Source organism: Hordeum vulgare, chromosome 2H, assembly GCF_904849725.1.
Source record: "Hordeum vulgare subsp. vulgare chromosome 2H, MorexV3_pseudomolecules_assembly, whole genome shotgun sequence".
NCBI classification, from domain to species: domain Eukaryota; kingdom Viridiplantae; phylum Streptophyta; class Magnoliopsida; order Poales; family Poaceae; genus Hordeum; species Hordeum vulgare.
The window spans coordinates 593,013,700-593,020,472 of record NC_058519.1 but is presented as its reverse complement, the minus strand read 5'-3'; positions in this window follow the sequence as shown (position 1 = coordinate 593,020,472).

Sequence of the window (6,773 nt, the reverse complement as noted above, 5' to 3'; positions counted from 1 at the left end):
GCTGGAATCTGCAAGCAAACACAAAGGAGAAGACAAAGTAATATGGCTCTTTGACAGATAAACAGATATGCATGCGAGAGCCACTAAACATTGTAACCATGGTCTTCTACCTCGACCCAAAGAAAAAAAAACTATTTACACGGGAAAGCTCCCAACAAGCAAAAGAAGAAACGGGAAATCTTTTTGGGTTTTCTCAAACTAGACAAACACACGAGAAGAAAGCGAGAAAAAGAAATAAACTAACATGGATGATACAGTGGCAAGGTGTGAACGCCGACTATCAAAGTGAAAGTGTAAGCAAGAATATAAAGTCGGTGAGAAACACGTACTCCCCCAAGCTTAGGCTTTTGGCCTAAGTTGGTATACTCCCATGGCTGGTCCGGGCGATATCCAAAATCATACTGGGGGTTGTACGGGAGCGCTGCAGCTACCGCCTGAATAGCTGCCTCACGGTGGCGAGCAGCCTTTGCCTCCCTCTCATACTCCTCTGCCTCTCCTCTGGTTATGTAATATCTCCGTTTTACCTGAAAGTCAAAGAAGGCAGGTGCAGGAAGGGCAATATGGAAAACACGTTGTTGGTTAAATATTAACCGGTATAGGAGGAGGAAAGCTGTATGGAGTGGGGGATCTGATAACGTGTCACAGCAGCGCGATCAAGGAAAGCTGTATGGAGCGGGGGATCTCCTTCGCGGATAGGTACACCAAGAAAATTTGCTATGCGAGTGGCATAGATCCCAACAAAGAAATCCCCTTCATTAGCATTATTATTCAGCCTCCTTGCTATTATAGCTCCCATGTTGAAACTTCTATCACCCGTTACTGCGCTCTTAAGAATACTAAGGTCGGGTGCGCAGAGGTGACAATGCTCAATCTTGTCGTTAATGCATCTACCTATGAAGAGGGCAAAGTAATGCAAAGCAAGAAAATGAATGCTCCCCATGGTAGCCTGCGCAATATCTCTAGTTTCTCCGACAGTTATACCAGAGATAAAATCTCTAACCGAAGACTTAGGAGGATCATTGAGACTACCCCAATCAGGTATCTTGCAAATTCTACTGAAATCCTCTAAATCCATGGTATACGATTTGCCGTACAGATCAAACAATATGGATGTGTCACGGCGAGATGAAAATTTGAATCTACGAACAAAAAAGGCAGTGAGAGTAGTATACTGTTCACATTTATCGGAGATGAATTCTTCAAGTCCGGCGTTGTGAACAAATGTATCAAACTCGTCTTTGAAACCTGCCTCAATCATGAATTCATCAGAAGGCCATTCACATGGTTGTACGTGTGCGTTCCCTTGTTGGCAAGGATCGGGCTCCCGAATCGCGAGACGGGGACCCTTCTTGCTTGAGGAACCACCATGATAGTTTCTCCTAAACATCTTCCTTTTCTGAAATTTTTAGTGACTCAAAGGAAAAGTGAACAAGGCTCAATGAAACTCATGGCAACTACTCCTACAAGTGCCTAGAGGCCATATCACGCATCAAAACTACTTGGGACCAGCTAAAATTAGCATGCAAAGCTCAAGAATAGGGTCACCAAGGCAGTAAAAATACACGACGTATAAGGAACTAGAGAAAAAACTAATTGAACCATTGGAGGAGTCACATACCAAGGAGCAATTTCCCCAAAACAGTTTGGTGAACGGGGCTTTGCACAAGGTGATCGATAATCGCAGCAAGAAGAGCAAGAACACGGGTTTGAGCTGCGAAATGATTTTTTCTGGAGGTAGGAGAAGGAGATGGGAGCTGGAATAAGTGGAGGGGGACACGTGGGCCCCACAAGCCTGGTAGGCTCGGCTAGGGGGGGTGCCCGCGCCTCCTGGGCTTGTGACCCACTGGTGCATCCCCGTGACTAGCTCTCCGTCTCAGAATTTTTCAAAAATTCCAGAAAAAATCATACTTGATTTTCAGGGCATTTTAAGAACTTTTATTTTCGGGACACTTTTCTACAGGACGCAAAAAGCAGAAAACAGGGAAAACTAAACCTAAATCTATCATTTTTCTTCTAAGCAACCAAAGGTGAAAGCTTGGAACAGAGGGTTGTGACTCCTCGATTCATCCATCCCATGGCCATCAAAAGAAATCCGTCAATGAGGTTGATCAAGTCTCCTTGACAAACTTTTTTGAATCGCATAAAAAACAGGGAATTTTCGAATAGTCACTAGGTTACCTCAATGGGGATGTGCATATCCCCAACAAGAAAATCATACTTCATCTTAACAGTAGGTATAGGGCATTCAAAGGTCCCAATAAGAATCGATGAAGTTTTTTCAATATCATTGATGCAATGTACTCGATATTGTTTCTTCGGAAAGTGCACCGTATGCTCATTACCGTTGACATGGAAAGTGACATTGCCTTTGTTGCAATCTATAACATCCCGTGCTGTGTTTAAAAAGGGTCTTCCAAGGATGACCGCCATGGCATCATCCTCGGGAATATCCAGAACAACAAAGTCTGTTAAGATAGTAACGTTGGCAACCACAATAGGCACATCCTTGCAAATGTCGATAGGGAAAGCAGTTGATTTGTCGGCCATTTGCAAGGAGATTTCAATAGGTGTCAACTTGTCCAATTCAAGTCTACGGTAAAGAGAGAGAGGCATAACACTAACACCGGGTCCAAGATCGTATAAAGCAGTTCTAACGTAATTGCCTTTAATGGAGCAAGGTATAGTGGGCACTCCGGGATCACCTAGTTTCTTAGGAGTTCCACCCTTGAAAGTGTAGTTAGCGAGCATGGTGGAAATCTCAAGCTCAGGTATCCTCCTCTTATTAGTCACAATATCCTTCATGTACTTTGCATACGGTTCATGTACTTTGCATACAGAGACATTTTGAGCATATCTGTCAAACGCATTTGCAAAAAGACTGGTCTTATCATTTCAACAAATCGCTCAAAATCCTCGTCATCCTTTTTCTTGGATGGTTTTGGAGGAAAGGGCATGGGTTTCTGAACCCATGGTTCCCTTTCTTTACCATGCTTCCTAGCAATGAAGTGGTTCTTATCGTATCTCCTATTATTAGGTTGTGGGTTATCAAGATCAAAAGGTTCAATCTCCACATCCTTATCATTGCTAGGTTGAGCATCATCATGAACACCACTATCGATATTATCACTAGGCTCATGTTCATCACCAGATTCCGTTTCAGCATCAGAAACACAGACATCGTTTGGACTCTCGGGTGTAACAGCAACAGGGTTGCTAGCATGCAAATTCCTACCATCTTTCCTTTTCTTTCTAGGATGACTAGGTGCCTTGATGCTAACTCCTTGAGAATCTTGCTCAATTCTTTTAGGATGACCCTCAGGATACAAAGGTTCCTGGGTCATTCTACCGCCTCTAGTGACGACTCTAACATAATTGTCATTCAACTCATTGAGCAAGTCATTTTGAGCCTTAAGTACTTGTTCTACCTGACTAGTAACCATAGAAGCATGTTTACTCAAAAGCTTAAGATCATTGACATTTCTGTCCACACAAGCACTTAAATGACTAAGCATACGAGCATTTTGTTCCAATTGTCTGCTAACATAGTCATTGAAACTTTGTTGTTTGACAACAAAGTTATCAAACTCATTTAAGCATAAGCTAGCAGGTTTATCAAAAGGAATATCACTCTCATTGAATCTACGAAGAGAATTTACCTCTACTACCTGTATCGGGTTATCAAGACCATGGATCTCTTCGATAGGTGGTAGATTTTTGACATCTTAAGATTTAATGCCTTTCTCTTTCATAGATTTCTTAGCTTCTTGCATATCTTCAGGACTGAGGAATAGAATACCTCTTTTCTTCGGAGTTGGCTTCGGAAGTGGTTCGGGAATAGTCCAAGCATTCTCATTGCACAAGATATTATTCAATAGAATCTCAGCTTGCTCCATACTTCGTTCCCTGAAAACACAACCAGCACAACTATCTAGGTGGTCTCTAGAAGCATCGGTTAGTCCATTATAGAAGATATCACGTATTTCATTCTTTTCAAGAGGGTGATCAGGCAAAGCATTCAGCAGCTAGACAAGCCTCCCCCAAGCTTGCAGGAGACTCTCTTCTTCAACTTGCGCAAAGTTATATATTTCCTGCAAGGAAACTTGCTTCTTATGGGCAGGAAAATATTTCTCAGAGAAGTAGTAGATCATATCCTGGGGACTACGCACACAACCAGGAGCAATAGAAGTGAACCAAGTCTTAGCATCATCCTTTAGCGAGAAAGGAAACAACTTAAGGATATAGTAGTGGCGGATCTTTTCCTCACTCGTGAATAGGGTGGCTATAGCGTGCAGCTTAGTAAGATGTGCTACAACCGTTTCAGACTCATAACCATGGAAAGTATCAGATTCGATCAAAGTGATTAACTTAGGGTCGACAGAGAATTCATAATCCTTATCGGTCACAAAGATAGGTGAACTAGAAAACTTCGGGTCATATTTCATCCTAGCGTTCAGGGATTTTTCTTTCCACTTGCGTAGTAAATTATCAACATCATAGCTATCCTTACAAGCAAGAAAGTCCTCAGCTATCTCTCCCTCCATTACATAACCCTCAGGCATATCAGGCAATTCATTTCTAGGAGAGCTAGTTGTAACAGGCGAAATAGCAGGTTCTACTTCAATAATCTCACCAGTCTCAGAAGTATCATCACATCTAGCAGCAACTCTACCAATTTGTGCATCAAGGAATGCACCTAGTGGCAAAGCAGTATCAAGCAAAGCATCATCACAAGCATCATGGATAGAAGAAGTAGCATCATCAAGCACACGTGACACATCATAATTTCTAGTAGGAGGTGGTGTCGCAAACTTACTCATAACTGAAGGTGAATCAAGTGTAGAGCTAGATGGCAGTTCCTTACCTGTCCTCGTAGTTGAGGGCAAGACTTTAGTTTTTGGATCTCTCAGATTCCTCATAGTGATCAACATATGTAAATCCCAAGTGACTCAGAGAATAGAGCTATGCCTCCCTGGCAACGGCGCCAGAAAATAGTCTTGATAACCCACAAATATAGGGGATCACAACAGTTTTCGAGGGTAGAGTATTCAACCCAAATTTGTTGATTCGATACAAGGGGAACCCAACGAATATTCTCGAGTATTAGCAGTTGAGTTGTGATGACCCACAAGTATAGGGGATCAATCGTAGTCCTTTCGATAAGTAAGAGGGTCGAACCCAACGAGGAGCAGAAGGATCTGACAAGTGGTTTTCAGCAAGGTAATATCTGCAGGCACTGAAATTATCGGTAAGAAGTGGTTGTGTGGTGAGATGATTTGTAGCAAGCAACAAGTAGAAAAAGTAGCAACGGTGCAGCAAAGTGGCCCAATCCCTTTTGTAGCAAGGTACAAGCCTGGACAAAGTCTTATAGGAGGAAAAACGCTCCCGAGGACACACGGGAATTTCTGTCATGCTAGTTTTCATCATGTTCATATGATTCGCGTTCATTACTTTGATAGTTTGATATGTGAGTGGACCGACGCTTGGGTACTTCCCTTACTTGGACAAGCATACCACTTATTATTAACCCCTCTCGCAAGCATCCACAACTACGAAAGAAGAATTAAGACAAAGTCTAACCATAGCATTAAACTAGTGGATCCAAATCAGCCCCTTACGAAGCAACACATAAACTAGGGTTTAAGATTCTGTCACTCTAGCAACCCATCATGTACTTACTACATCCCAATGCCTTCCTCTAGGCCCAAATAATGGTGAAGTGTTATGTAGTCGACGTTCACATAACACCACTAGAGGAAAAACAACATACAACACATCAAAATATCGAACGAATACCAAATTCACATGACTACTATTAGCATGACTTATCCCATGTCCTCAGGAACAAAAGTAACTACTAACAAAGCATAATCATATTCATGACCAGAGAGGTAATGAGTAGCATCAAGGATCTGAACGTAAACTCTTCCACCAAATAATCCAACTAGCATCAACTACAAAGAGTAATTAACACTACTAGCAACCTTACAAGTACCAATCGGAGTCGCGAGACGGAGATTGGTTACAAGAGATGAACTAGGGTTTGGAGATGAGATTGTGCTGATGAAGATGTTGATGGTGATGAGTCCCCTCCAATGAGAGGAGTGTTGGTGATGAGGATGGCGACGATTTCCCTCTCCGGGAGGGAAGTTCCCCGACAGCATCGTCGTGCTGGAGCTCTAGATTGGTTCTGCTCAAGTTTCGCCTCGTGGCGGCGGCGAATCCACGAAAAAGCCTCCTCCTGATTTTTTTGGATCAAACCCTTCATATAGCAGAAGATGGGGGCCAGAGGGCTAGCTAGGTGCCCACAAGCCCCCTAGGCGCGGCCAGGGGGGTGGCAGCGCCTAGCAGGCTTGTGGCCACCTGCTGGCGCCCCTTTGGCGCTTCTTCGGCCCAGTATTTTTTATAAATCCGGAAAAAAATCCTCGTTGATTTTTACGGCGTTTGGAGTTGCGCATAATAGGTATCTCAAACTTACTCCAATTTCAGGCCAGAATTCCAGCTGCCGGCATTCTCCCTATTCAAGTAAACCTTGCAAAAATAAGAGAGAAAAGGCATACGTATTGTACCGTGAAGTGGAATAACAGCCCAAGAAGCGATAAGTATCAACATAAAAGCAAGATGCAAAATGAACGTATCAACTCCCCAAGCTTAGACCTCGCTTGTCCTCAAGCGAAAGCCTAGCTCAATAAATATGTCCACATGTTTAGGGAGAGAGGTGTCGACAAAACAAGATACGAACATGCATGCATCATGATCATGATCAGAACAACAAT